Below are 14,989 nucleotides of genomic sequence, written 5' to 3'. Positions count from 1 at the left end.
CCTCTGTTTTTCCAAATTTGAGCCTCTTCCGGGGTTTTCCCTTGGACGTTCAGTCTCTGGTTTTCTTCCCATCTTGTTCCTGCTCCTTTCACTTCAGGCTTTTCATACCTGATCACGTGATTCCTAGTGTGAGCTCTGTTTCTCGTCTTAATGTCCTGAACATAATCCTCTTCATCGGGGTAATCTGTTTCAGTTGCCCATATCAGTGAGGCATCCCTCCCCATGAACTGGCCTTTGGTGTTACACATTGCTACATGTGACAGACAATGTGCTGTCGGGACAAAAATTTCTACAGCTACGAAGATCTTGGATTTCCCCATGCTGTACGGAAGAAGTGCACAAACGAAGCATTCTCCTTCTGAAGTGCGCCAACCAACTTCTTTCATGTGCTGGTACCAAATGTTGTTCCCTAGATGTGCTATGCTGTCCAGGTAATCGTTCAGTTCATTATTATGTTCATGTAGGCTTCTTTTGATTCTTAGTGTCTTCCTGTAGTTTGCTATAACTACATCCCTAAATGCATCTGTATGGCTTTTTCTTGCTGGAGGACTCTCAGGTATTTTGGTCCACGGTGCAGGCTTCTTCATCTGCATCAATGGGGTAGATGGAGGTTTTGCAGTTCTCTCCTTCTCTTCTTGCATCCTTTTTCTGCCATTTATAAGTGCCCTTATCAACCACCAGCCTGACGCTGGCCCAGTGTATGGCTGTATCATAGGCCTGGTACTTGTCCCTTGTTTTGGAATATGCGTGCTAGATAGTATAGCCTCTGTCATTCTGTTCTTCAGTTCCTCTTGTCGTTTTCTCGCTCTGTTTGGGTGCGGGAATAGAAGGTCTACTAACATTTGTGTCCTTGCGGAGAGTCTTTCTGCAGCCGCCTCTGTTTTCTTTACGGCTTCTGACAGGACTGCTTCTGTTGGCATTCCACTTACTTTGTCACGTTTTTTCTCACTATCTCCTGTGAACGTTTTTTCGGTAGGCAGTCTGGTTTTCTCTGCTGCTATCGTTTGCGGTTCTGTGGTTCTTGCCATCTGGCCTGGTTCATGTGCATTCAGTGTGTGTGTGCGTGTAGTTGTCAGTGCTATGTTTTCATTCATCTCGTGCTGACGCTGTCTCCAGCTTTCATCTTCATTCATTACCTCACGTGGGTGTGTAACACTGCTAATCACATACATTTCCAGTTCATTTACTTTACCATCAGATTTTCTCAGGACTGGAATGACTATATAAGGTCTGGGTTCTTTTGTGGGTTTCATGCGTACATCATCAGATGAGTGCACTGAAATTGGAACGCTTCGTGCACCAATGAAGAATGCAGTTCAATGGAACTGTGGGCATTGTCCAATGAGGTGTGCCGGGTGTGCGTCACAGGCAAGGGCGGCCATAGGGAGAGGGACTCCTCCCGTTTCACTGGGGCGCAGCCTTCGCGGTACTTTCAGATGCGCATTCGCTAGAATCTGTGCGTCTCACCATGCGGCCCAATGCAAATGGAACTGTGGGGAACATGAAATGAGGTACTTTGGGTGTGATTCACACAAAGACCCGGTCACACTATTGTATATTGTTCTGCATAGTGAGGCTGTTTGACATGGGGAAATGCTGTGAGTTGCCTTTGGGTGATGCATTTGTGCTACATATGCATTAGTATGCAGAGAAAATATACTTTAATGGCCACTGAGATTTGGAAGGAGTGCACGTATAGTGGTGCGCTGTGTATGACGGCCGTATTGCTGATATGCATGCCCTTTGGAGAGACATGGCCCCTTTTAATACTGGCGATGTTATCGTCATGAAGTACGGCGGCATGTATATGGGTTGCCTGCCTTGTTTACGCAACCTCCGTCGACTGAAGAGGTTGCTAAATGTCATAAAGATGCTTTGTCGTGCTACTGAGGTGTTTTCTGGTGCCTAAAAGTAATAAGAGTGTGGGACAATGGTCATGTAAGTTGTTCCGAGCCAGAGGTTGTTAGGATGCCTTTTCAACAATAGCATGTGCATTTTTTTGTCCGCTGGTGGGATATTTCTCAGCAACAATGAACCCAGTTGTTGTGCAAAATGCAGAGTCTTCGCAAGCAGAAGGTATTTAGTTGTACACCATTGGTAATGCTGTTTTGTTTTCCCACCTACGGGGTGCATTGAAGACTTCACTGTGACAATGTGAGCACAAGCAAACACAAAAGCAATTGAAACCTGAAAGAAAGGGTGTTTAGTAGAAGCATCTACAATACAACTGAAAACAAAATGTGCTATTTTAAGAGCTGTCCGCACAAACAACGTCCCCCACTTTGGTTGTACTTTATTAAGTTACGGTTTCACGCAGTGCGAAATCCCCATCCAGGGATTTTGAGGATGGCCATGGAAACGGGACTCTGCAGGCTGAGGAATTGCCCAGTACTACTTCTGGGTGTGGTATGTACGCAGAGGACTTATGTACAAAACTAATATAGTTCAATGGATACATTTTCAATGTGATTGGTAGATGTGTGTGGAACATTTTAACAGCAACCGCTGCTGGCGTGTTACAAACAAGGAAGAGGGAGGAATGTTTGTGCTTCACTGGGGTACGCCCTTCGCCGTAGTTGAAGAGACGCATGTGGCACATAAAACCGCTTGCAACATGCTACCTTTGGAATGGCATAATGGGGTTTCACAGTAAAGGACATTAGGCAGGTACCGGCGGAAGTTACGTGGGAGAACCTGTGAGCATGTGTGCCAGCTCCCGCTGAGCACATTGTCAGCCTAGCAAACCAGGCAGCAGTAGGCTGTCATACGGTCTCCCCTACAACCTTCCGCCACAGTCTTTGACTCACCTAAATACAGGCACCATCAGCAGGACAATAACATTCGTATACGTACATGCTGAAATGTCTGATGCCAGGTGATAACATTTGACAGCAGTGCTATTTGTGAAGAGTTAATAAAAGCACAGGAAATTAACCTTCACATCTGGTGTGATCATTGATAGGCCACTGCAGGGGTCTATTGCAACTTAGGGTGTGGGTTACAGGAAGGGCAGTTATTACTTTTCATAATTCCAGTACGTACTGAGCTGGGTAGGCATTAATTGCAAAGAGAATGCAGCACAGCAGACTCGGTCCAACCTCACTTACAGGGTCCAACCTCACTCACAGGGCACAGTACTGTGGCCTCCTACTCTGTTTTGGAAAGCTACAAAGAAATTGTGGTGGAACTTTGCGGTGTGCACTTTTGTAAGACTGCTGTGGAGGACTTGCACTTGGCAAACAGGCCTGAATTTTAAAAAAAGATACATATATGTGCAACAGCACAATGTGGTGTGTTTGTAAGAGTGTATTTTTAGAAAAACAATCTTAACATTGCAAAACATTGCACTTTTCCGCTGTCCGAGGGTCCAGATGGTATTCCCGAAATAAGGGCCTACACGCAGCATTCGTGTGGTCGTATGCTGCCGTCGCCACTGTTCTCCTTTGGGACGGCTGTCCACAGGATGCATTTTGGCCGGAATATGTTGTGGGCCATGAGGAGAAGTGTCCTATGCACACCGCTGCCACTTGTCTGCTGAATAATAGTGCAACACATGTGCACCGACCATTTAGGGAGATGCTGGATGTTTATAGTGCATATCAGGTGGAATGTTCATGTGTATTGATACTTGGAAGTGGGTGGGCGCCTCCAGCACATTAAAGTTCATTTGCACATGCAGCAGAGTGGCACTGTTACTAGGGCACACAGGAGCACATACACATGCTTGTACTTGCACTACACACAATCGTCCATTCCCACACGCATTGATAGGTGGTGGACAACATGCAGACATGCAGACCTTGCAGGCGGCGTACGGATGCCTCCATTGTGATTGTGGATAGACCGGACAGCTGCGGTGTCCGTAGGACACCTACCTTTTTATTAATTGTGGTCTTTGTAACGATGACTGTGTGCCGCTGAGTCAGAACCCCATGTCAGGAAGAAAAAAAACACCACACAAACCCTCAGCAACTTTTACAATATTACCGTTTACTTGTACACAATCATACACATTATTGGGAAAGGGAAAGGGTAGCAGAAGTGGCTACTTATTGTGCCGAAATGGGGATTTACAGAACTTGGTTGTGAGAGGAGGAAGAGCTTGATGTATTACCGTAACATCTCCCATGACATGGTTTTGAAGGGATGGTGGCCTATGACATGGGGGAGGAGTACACGTGCAGGTGTGCCACTGCTGTTTTATTTTGTTCAAAATATATCCTTGTACGCAAACGTTAAGTGGTCCATTTGTTCACTACTTGTCCCACTTTCATTTCCATACTGTCAATTTCCCTGCTACTCTAAGGTGCTTGTTATTGCTGTGTTGCTCAAAAACAGGTTATGGTTATGTTCAATTGCATACTGCAGCAGATGTGTAATTATTACATAAAGTTTAGTGTCCATACTTCGTTGTAGTGATGTGGAGGTCTTGCACTTTCCACTTGTTACTGTGGCACTTTGTTCTTTGTTCCAATTTACAGTAGCAGTGGGGTACATTGTTGAAGGCGGACGTCACTTCTGTTGTTCATGCATTCCGTTATGGTGTATTGCCTATGCCTTTGTCCTGTTTGCTTCATAAGTAAACAATTTGCAAACCTACTCTTTTTTTTCACTTGCAATTCTTGCACATTGTACGGTCTGAACATGTGCTTTGCGTTTGGTGATTGGTACCACTATGTAAGAGAGCACCTGCCTTCCTCTGCAGCTTGGATGCCATGCAATCTCTGCAAACAGACGCACAGTCCACAACTGCTGTCCGCATTAACATGGTGCCAGCAGTTTCACTATGTTGCACACGTCTTCATTACAAACTAAGGGTATCCAGCTAAAAACCAATGAAATTCACTAACAAAGAACCTTGTTAACAGGGTGTTATGGTTAAGTTGCACTACTAAATATCCTATGAAATTCAATTGAAAAACGTTGCTACAGGGATGTTTTAGTTACAGGTAAAAACCTAAAAATCCCACAAATTGGCAAGTTATGGTACGTTACGCAACTATAACTCGCGCTACCACTGTGCACTGCAAGGACTACCACCCATGAATGGTGCAGGTAAATGCAGTTGCTTATTGATTGCAGTGGTATGGGCATTGTCAGACAGCTGTTTCCTTATTCTAACAGTTGGTCATTTCACAGGTCCTTGAGGACAGTTTGTAGACCCTCATACTCAGTACTTTTCTTTTTAAGTACTATATGGGAAACCATTTTAGTGTGTCCTTTCAACAGTTGTTGTTTCTGTGACTATAATCATTGGGTCAGTGGGGATACAATCTGTATTGCAGTGCGACTGATGTCCTCATGGATCAGTTGTTGTATCCTAAGTTGTTCCAGTTTCACAGGGTAGAAAGTTATTTTTCATTTGCAGTTACACATCTGTTGGTGGGTATTGGGCAGTAGGCTATGCTACTTTTGTAGATCTGTGAGCACATTTTGGTTTCAAGAATTTAGTAGGCATTTGCAAGATCTGCCGGTAATATCTGCTTCAGAGTAATGGAAGTGTCATTGCATTCAAACCACCCACATTTTTTTTTAATGTATGCAGTAGAGTGATCTGCAGTGATTGTCACGCCCGTGTGGTAGATTATGCCTACTGCTGTGAAGGTTTTCTTGCCAAGTGATACTTGCACGTGTGTGAAGCTAGTAAGCTTGCAGTTGTTTTTGGTAACATCTGCATTGTATCGTAAAAGCATTACTATTACATATTGGCTATGTGATTGTATCTGCAAGGTGGAACGATTGTCTGAATTGCAAATAGTACATAATATGCCACGGTTTTTATTTTGTCCAAGCTGTTGAAATGAAATGGATTCACCATTGGGTATAGATACATACACAAAGCGCTTGTTAGGGACTTGTTCCTGTCCCCAAATGGCTGCAGAGAGTGCATGTATGTTTCCACATGTATGAAATCTGGAAGATTTATAGGTATATTTTTGCTTTCCATTATTTGCAGTAGAAGTTCTTGTGGATCATCCTGTGTTTATAGTGCATCTCCCCAACCACAAACAGTAGTCCAATTCCTGCCTTATTCCTGAGTCCTGTAGGTGTTGTCGGGATTGTTTGTTGCATTCCTATGAATAAGTAGCATTTACAAACATAACTGGTCTGCGCAGTTTGAGTAAATGTTTTTAACAATTTATGGCAATTTCAATAGAACATTGATTGCAACATTTGCAAAGCAATTTACAACAGTTGTGTTGGAAAACCTGAATGGACCGGACAGTCTGTGTGCAAGTCATTTGATGGAAGTCCATGTGTCTTTTTGACGAGGTACTTATCTTTGTTTGTGCAGTTGAGTATGAATTTGCCTTTTCAGTACATCCTTCTGTGGTTGTAGTAGTTGATGCAGTACCAGCTGCTTTCAATTTCTTTGGTGGTATGGTTGGGTGATCACATATAAGTTGTGTTTGCACTGGTTTTATTTTACAAAGCTTGCTTTTTTGCAGAACAGGCTACATTTTGGGATGAGGTGTGTACAGTGCACGTAGTCTGTTGTACTCTATGATGCAAGGAATGTCAGCCTTGACTTTGCTTGCATCAAAATTGACTAGATATAATTGATCAAGTGTACGTAGGCGTGACAGGACTATGTAACCCATGCCTTCTTTAAAGATTGTGCTGCCAATGTCAATCAATGCTTGATTTAGAGTTAGAACTTGCGATTTATTAATAGTGACAGCAAATGCTAGAGACAGAGAAAACTGTTCTCTGCATACACACATGTCTTTGAAAAGAAGGAATCGGGCTGTTGAGCATCCTATCCTTTTAACTTCTGAAAGTTTATCAAAGTGGATGTTGACAAACTGAATACTGATATCACTTGGGTATGTCCTGAAGCCAATAACTGTACCAAGTGCTCCATTAATTAAACCTTGTTCCATGTCAAGGTTATGCTTTAGCAGTACTCTACAGTTTAAACACAGTGTTAACTTTTTCTCCAAACCAGCTGTGTTAGAGATAGTGTTTTCTAAGCTATTTGAGTGTGCTGTGGCTTGTTGACACATAGGTACTGTCATACCGTGCACGTCAAGTTTGTGTGTAGAGTACATTTTCACTATTTGTTGCATTTATTCTTTCAAAATTGTTTCATTGAATTGTGCACAGCTTGCTAGGATTGGAATTAAGGACATGCATTTTACATTTCTGTGGGCTAATTGTTCCCTGACATCAGTTGCAGATGGGTTATGCCCATATAGCTCATGGATGCTTCTGCAACTTAAGAGAGAGTGTGCTTCCTTAGAAAGCACATCAATCTGAATGCTTTTCAAAATGTTAGCATAGGTGAGGTCTGCAGACTGACGCATGCTTTCAGTTAGTTCTCTGTATTGGAAATGTTGCGATAAATTTACATTTCCTATGCTGCCAATTGTGTTATGGCAGAGTTTATGTCCTAAGGTTTTAAAAGTAGGTTCACCTTTCACTGGTGTTAATTGAAGAAGATCTCCGAAAACAATAACTTGTTTCCTCCTAAAAGTTCTTTGCTGTCCGTTTTGAGGAACTCTTGCAATCTGAGGTGAATCAAAGCCAACATTTGGTTGGAGACCATGCTCACCTCATCTATTAGGAGCATTTTCATTTGTTTCAAAACTCTGTGTAGCTCCATAGCAGCTTCCACTGAATGTTTGTAGTAGTCTAATTTGTTTTGGTGTTCTACTGGAAGGAGTAGCAATCGGGGTAAAGTAACACCACCTATTTTGTAGGCAGCTAAATCTCTGGGGGCAGTTAAAACGGCTGAAAGCGTGTTGTTTGTCAATTGTTGGAGGAACCTGTTGATGATTTTATTAAGAATGCTTTGCCTGAACCAGCTTGACCACTTACATACAAGAGTACAGATTTATAGTTTTGACAGTTACAAGTTTTGGTTTTGTGCTGCACACCATGTTCAATTTCTTGAGTTACTTCTACGAAAATGCTATGCTGCTTGTTAATGAATCGTGATTTCTGTAGAGCAAAGTTTTCTTCAGATTTCTCATACTAACACATGGTGTTTTCTACTTCAGTCATGTCTAATTCAGCCTCATTTACTATGGATGGCTCTCCAAGTAGTTCTTGGCTTCTTGTAAGAGAAGGTTGACTGCTCTGAGGAGTGTCTACATTTAGTTGTGCTTGAAGTTCTTCTTCATGTTGCAATTCCTTGTCCAACACATTTTTGTACTGTTTAAAGTTTATATCTATTATAGTGCTTTCACTTGCATTGAGGCATGGGTGTCCAATAAATCTTCTTCATTTCTCCATGGTTGAAAAAGATGCAGTACATACATGTAGTAAAGTTCTCTATGTTGAGGAGTTTTTAATGATAGCTTCTCATGATTAATCAGGCTGCGTTTGGTAAGTTTAACCAGGATGACCTCACAACATATGACTATGTATTTACCTTTTTTCTCATCTGGTTTATTATTTTTGTATGACTGGTTTTGGGCTATGTGGTATAGACACATGGTTTCCAAAGCAGTAGTCCTGTTTGGGTAGTGTTTGTCCAATACATTGTTTTTCAAAATGTGCTGGCCGCTGGGATCATTTTTGGCTATTGTTTCTATGTCTTGGTACGATTTGAGAACTCTTTTTCTGGATGCAGCAGGACCAAGGCTTAGCCAGATTATGTTTTCAGATTTCTCATACAAGGCTGTGCCAGTTAACCGGTCTGCGGCTTTGTAGCAGCCACATTCTCTCTGAGAGAGCATTTTTATGCCAAATCTGTATAATCTTTATGAGAGTGCTTTGTCAGATGATATGTCATCCCAGAGGTCTTTCAGCTCTGTTTTCTCAGCTTTGGTTAAGTAGGCTGTGACATATTGTGCAACTGCAGTGGAATTGTCTGCATTGTACTCCACATCTATGTGTGCATTCTAAAGGAGGGCAATGATGGCATTATAATCATTGTTGTACTTGGATGCTTAGGTTCTTTTTATGCAGTATGTGTTCTTAGGTGTTTTGCATTTCAAACTGTGTCTAACAGAATAAATGAAGCTGTTTACTTGTCCTTTTGCTGAAACTGATCTAGGGAAACCAAAGCAGCATTTGGTGTAGTATTTGCCTTTGTTTTTATATTTGTGCCTACAGTACTTGCCACACGTGTGTCTTTGAAACCACAAAATGTGTGCATGTCGGTCAGTATGTGCGCTTTCTGAAGGGATTTTGCGAGTGACATATTTATGAATGAACTGCAAAACAGGGGCATCACTGTCTTGACCAAATGTAGGAGCATCTTTAATCCACAAAAGCATGTGGATGTGTGGTGCTCCTCTGGATTGATATTCTTCTCTCCAAAGAAGTGTTGAACTTCTCCGAGGGGAGAAATTCTTTTATTACAAATGGAGTGCAGCATGGCAATAAAGTAGTGATGGACGTACCTTGACTCATTTACAGGGTGAAGAGAGCTGAGTTCTCCTAGTGTTTTCATGTCTATCCCTGATTTGTTTTCATTTGCTATGTGTAGGAAATCATGCATGTCTTCTCATGCATTCTCTGCACAACTTAAAGTGACAAACCATGTTGGTGGGCCCAAGGTTGCGTAGCATACACCGTACATCTGTATGACGTCGGAAAACAGTATTCTTTCGTACCATGTATGTTTGCCAAGAGATTTGTAATACTTGACTGTAAAACATCATCTTTCTCTTGCACCTTTCGAAGTAGCTGCATAGCAGACATGTTTAGAAAATTTGAACCTGTTTTCAATTTGTGTGCAACTCCGTAACATAGAGTTCCTAGTTCACTTTCAAAGAGGAGGAGTAATATGTGTTCAAAGTTTTGTCTGAATCTGGGGTCTTCAGAATAAATTTGTAAAGAGCGGTGTTCTGATGCTGTTATTTATGTGCATCTTTCGTCACCCCTTCCACCGTTTCCACAGGAAAGAGTAGAGGAACTATGCTGATTGGAGATCCTTTGGCTTGCTGCATTTGATATGTTTCTAGTGCATTGTCTATGGTGTCTTTGGCGTTCAGTGGGTGAATTGTATACTGGTATAAAATATTGGAGGCTGTAGTAGGATCTAGAAGTTCAAACTGGCCAGTTGATGAGGAATCCTGAATTATTTTGGTGGTTTCTCTCAGGTTTTCTTCATTGTTCTTTTTAAGATAATGCAGGGTTCCTCTAACTTTGTTTAAGTCTTCTGGCTGCTGCCACATTATTTTGCCTTTTGTAGGTACACCATTCACTAGGATAATAAAAGATTGATCTATTGGCCATTGCACTCCCAGAGTATCTATATTTAATCAAAGATTGATCTATTGGCTGTTGCACTCCCAGAGTATCTATAGTTTCTTTACAATCTAATGGCAGATAAACTACTTTTCCATGACTGCCTTTCAGTAATTCAGACGGAGGCGGCTTTGCTGTTTTCGGTTGAAGGCGTACTATCGCTTGAAATGGTCGCACTGTTTGGATTAAAATGCTATCATAAAAATTAAGCTCTTGCGGTGGTTTTGAAAGTTGGAATACTTCCAAGTTATTAGTGATAGCCTGTGAATGCATTTGGTTATTTTCAAGTATTCCAGTGCAGTATGTGCAAAGTATTGAGGGGTTAGTATTTCATATTTGTTTTCTGTTATAAGATGTATAAGATAGAAAGCTAATTGGAGCCATTGGGATTCCTCATTGTCTTCAATTTTGTACGTTATATCTACAGTTTTGGTGCTCTTTGTATAAAAAAGTTCTGCAACAACACAGACATACTTGGTTTGGTACTTCAGCAGATGTGTTGTTAAACTGTGCTATCTCATTTTGTACGTGTCTAATAGAAGGTCGACATTTGCAAGGTTGTCGCTACTCTCCTCTTAAGTTACTGGATTTTGTAAGTTCTGTTCACTTCCAAAATATTTGCTTTGATGCGGTCTATTTCCTCCAGCAGTTCTTTGGCTGTACCAGATAGGAGAATGCAATATAAATGTTCCAGTGCTTAAGGTGGATTATTTGCAAAGTGCAGTCTCTGAACAAGATTTTGTATAGTAGAATGGTGAGCTGCTAACAATTTGATGTGGTGGAAGGTGCTTTTTCAAGCAGGTCTGGAAATGCAGTGAATGAATGTCCTCCTAGTTCTGTGTATTTGAGCACTGCACAGAAGTCCATGGTTTGTAATATTTTAATTTGTCTTTGGCTTTCACATACTAATTGAGGAACTGCTGCAAAGATTTGAAGGATTGTTTTCGTACAGACATATTGAGGTGTACAGCCATTTGTAGATGGAACGGATTGGTTCGGTGGAATGGAGAGTTGATTGTAAGCTTTTTGGGGATATTCTTGCAATCAGCATTTCTTCTGCCATAATGCTACTGTCTACCTTTTCATACCCTTGGCCACTGCTATGTATGGCGATTGGATTTGTTTGCTCTTGGTAGTATGCCTCTTCATTGAAATATGGCTTTGTGCTGGTTGTGTGAATCCACTCACCTGCACAAATGTTTGCAAAGGTATATATGTTGATATTGTGTATGTTTCGAAGTACTTTTTGTAGTTTACTAATTCATTTTGTTTGTGGTTTCATTCTTTTTAAACTGAACATAAATGATTTCCTTTTGAGGAGCATTGGACTGTTTATGAGAGCTTCCAGGATCAGTTTTCTGTAGTACGTTTGAAGGAGTGAGCGTGATTATTCCCCTCTTTTTATAAGGGTCTGAAGGATTCTATGGTGGAGCATTTTTTGTAAAATTCATTTTCTGGAATGCTTACTAGTGGCTATGTTAATGTTGGTAGATGTAATGTTAGCATTACCGGTAGTTACATTTTTCTTTATACATTTAGTTTTAGTTTTACATTTTGGAAGAGAAGTCACACTTTTGTTCCTGCTACCTTGTTCCGTTTTGCTCACTGACTGTATTAGCTGTTTTGTTTGAACTTTCTGTTCAAAGTCTGCTAGAGGTGGATGCCCATTTTGTATGGTTTGAGTTTTCTTTGCTCTATGTCTGTTTTGTTTTCTACAAAGTTGCCTTTTGGTAGGCATTGGGCCTCATTAGGACCCAGGCGGACTTCGCGGTGCTAAATGCACCGCGAAGCATGGCGGAAAGCCGCCGATAGCGCCATGGGGGTTGGCGGATTTTCCGCCCCATTCCGACCTTGGCGGGGCGGTAAATCCCCAATCCCCATTCTGCCCTTCCCCATTCCCATTTTTGCCCCATAGGGTATAATGGGAGTGGGGAAGGAGTTAATTACGCCACCGTAAAATACGGTGGCGTAATTAACAACGAGGTCCCGTAGCGCCATGGTTTTCTCCGCCTGGTAAAACCAGCCGGAAAAGGCCGCCATGGCGCTACGGGAACTCGTAGTATGGCGGAGAGGTACGCCATGCACTACGCTGGCGTAATACCCTCTCCGCCAGGGTCCTAATGAGGCCCATTGTCTTGTGTCTGGTGGAGAAAAAAGGAAAGTGTGGGTTTGGAAGTTGTGCAGTGTATTTGCGTGTACTGCGCATGAGTGTCTGAATATGAGGGTAGGTATACGTAGAGAAGTGTGATTGTGCCAAGTGCTGTTACTTTTGGTTGGGAAGGTTGTACTGGTATGTGTGTGTGTGTGTTTATTGTGGGAAGGTTTTGCTTCAATGTGTATGACTGTGTAATATGCTTGAAGAAATAATGACATTACAATGTTTTTATAAAACTAGTGGGTATTAACATATGGGTGTTCTGATGACAATAGAAACAGTGGACCTGGAAAGGTGCGGTGAGTAAGGGTGAAGCACGTGCTCTGGGTTTGGATACAATTGTCTAGGCTACAATACAACAACACTGAACTGTCTGAGTAACAGGCAGAACACCACCACAGTGCTGCACTTAGTTTGTTGGATGTGAAGAGTTGGTTTCTTCTGGGTTTTATCTTCCACTGGAGACATCACTGGCTTTTAGGAGGCGATTCTTCACTGCAATTGCAAAAGAAGGAAGTTGTTGGGTATGTGTGTTAATGGTGCAGTAATAGCAGTAGGAGAACACATTGTTTTATATTCTAGGAGGATTTGTTTGCAGGAACAGTTAGTGTGTGTGTGCGTGCAATTGTACAGTACTGCATACGAGTGGGAACTTGGGAGTATTAGAATTGTTGGTATGGGGGCCAGTGCTGCAGTGATAACTGTGGTCTAAAGGGGCTGCATTTTTGAAGTGTAAGATGTTATTGCACTATTTGTTTTGGAAATGGATTAGTGGAAGTCGTAGTATAGTGAGAAAAAGGGCAGAAAGATGTAGAGATTTCAAAAGAGTATGTTACACTGTGTGGAATTTTGTTAACTTTTTCACACATAGATGCTCGCTACATGAGTGCAGAGACTCTTTTCTGTTGTTACATATATTTATCCACAGTTACAGATAGCACTGTTTCCAATGTACACATGCATTCCGTTGCTTTCCTCCCAGTAGTGCATTTTGTCAATTGTGCAATGCATGTACTTGCCATGCTTTCCCAACATACATGCAGTTTCCCTTTTTTGTGTGCATTCTGGGCATTTTGCATATGATCTGGCATTTGAATGTGCTGTGCAAATGTTCCCAATGTGTTTTTTTTTTATAAAGAAAAAAACACAGGTTGTGGTGGTGAAATTGAAATATGTGGTTTGTAGCTGTTATGCTAGTGGGCAGTACAAGAAAACTGTGAAAGCAAACAGCATTGTAAGTAACTATCAGTAATTTGAGGAGATGGTACAAATGACAGCATGATTAATTATTGAGTAGGTTATGATATGATATGATATTTATAACGAGCCTATACACAAGTGTTTCAAATTGCAACGAGGCAAGGGAGGGGAAACAGAGGGAAGACAGAGACAACAATCCTTCAAGGCCAGGTGACATTAAGATGATGCAAGTGCAGGGGAGGGGGAAGTGGAACAGAGCAGGGGGGAAGGGGAGGGGGCAGTGCAGTACATAGGATAACAGTAAAATAAATAAAGACAAATAATAAAGACAATAAATACAAGGGTGACCACCTAGTGGCAAGAGTAAGTGCAGACATCAGGTGTCAAGTGCTAGCAGGGCAAGTGATAGGCACCTTGTTCATATGCATGCAATCTGTGTACTTGCAATGCTTTGGTAGCATACATGCAGTTTTTATTTACTGTGTACATTACAAAACATATGCATACCTGTAGTTTGTGTTAATGGATGTAGTTGTGGATGAATCTGTAAGTAGAAATCTTGGAGAGCTTTACAGTACCTTTGGATGCAGGTGTTTGGGAATCATAGTAGACCTGTGCTATGAGTGTTGAACGGTACATCTGCATTATTGGACTGAGTTGATAGAGTTAGATGTACAGATCTTGGATGTGTTTGGTGAATGGTTGTGGGACTGCTTACCAGTAGCCAATGAGAGAGAGCTGTGAAGTGGAAAGGGAAGAAGGGCTGCCCCTGTGTTACGGGGTCCATGAACACTGCAGTAGTTTGCGGATCACACGCGCCACATCCGGGGAGTCTCAGCATGCCTGGCATGGAAATGGGACTGTTGGGATTAGCCAATCAGGTGTTCATGGTGTGCTTAACAGGAAGGGAGGGTAATACTTTTTTCATTGCTGTGTTGGTTGTGTAGTGAAGATGGCTGGAGTTATGTTATGGGTAGTAGGAGATTCCTGTGCATGTGATGTGGAGAGGTATGCACAGGCAAGAGCGGTTTCTGTAGATCTTGGTTTTCCAGGCCTGGAGGCTTTATGGTGCTGTGTGCCTGGCTGCAATTGGGTCTTGGGTGTTAGTCTTAGCAGTGCACAGTGTTGCACAGTGTTGGCTTGAGTTATGGTTGCTTATCTTACCATAACTGGCAAATTTCAGTTTTTTTTCTTTGGTTTTACTTGTTTGAAAAACTGTTTTTCACCAAACCTGTAATGCAGAAATAGGCATTGATGTCCCCGAACATCTGAAGGGTTTGCAGACATCACAGGACTGTACCCGTATATCAGAACTGTTTGCGAACTTCGAGGATGAACAACACCAATTTTTTGGCTTCTTACTGCCATTTCCCATCCCACCCTCATCACCCCTCACCGCCCCAGAGATTGTTTGATGAGTTCGACAAGCAC

Source organism: Ambystoma mexicanum, chromosome 3q, assembly GCF_040938575.1.
Source record: "Ambystoma mexicanum isolate Mex_15411 chromosome 3q, UKY_AmexF1_1, whole genome shotgun sequence".
Taxonomy (NCBI): domain Eukaryota; kingdom Metazoa; phylum Chordata; class Amphibia; order Caudata; family Ambystomatidae; genus Ambystoma; species Ambystoma mexicanum.
The sequence above is the reverse complement of the archived record's forward strand: the minus strand, read 5'-3'. Positions refer to the sequence as shown.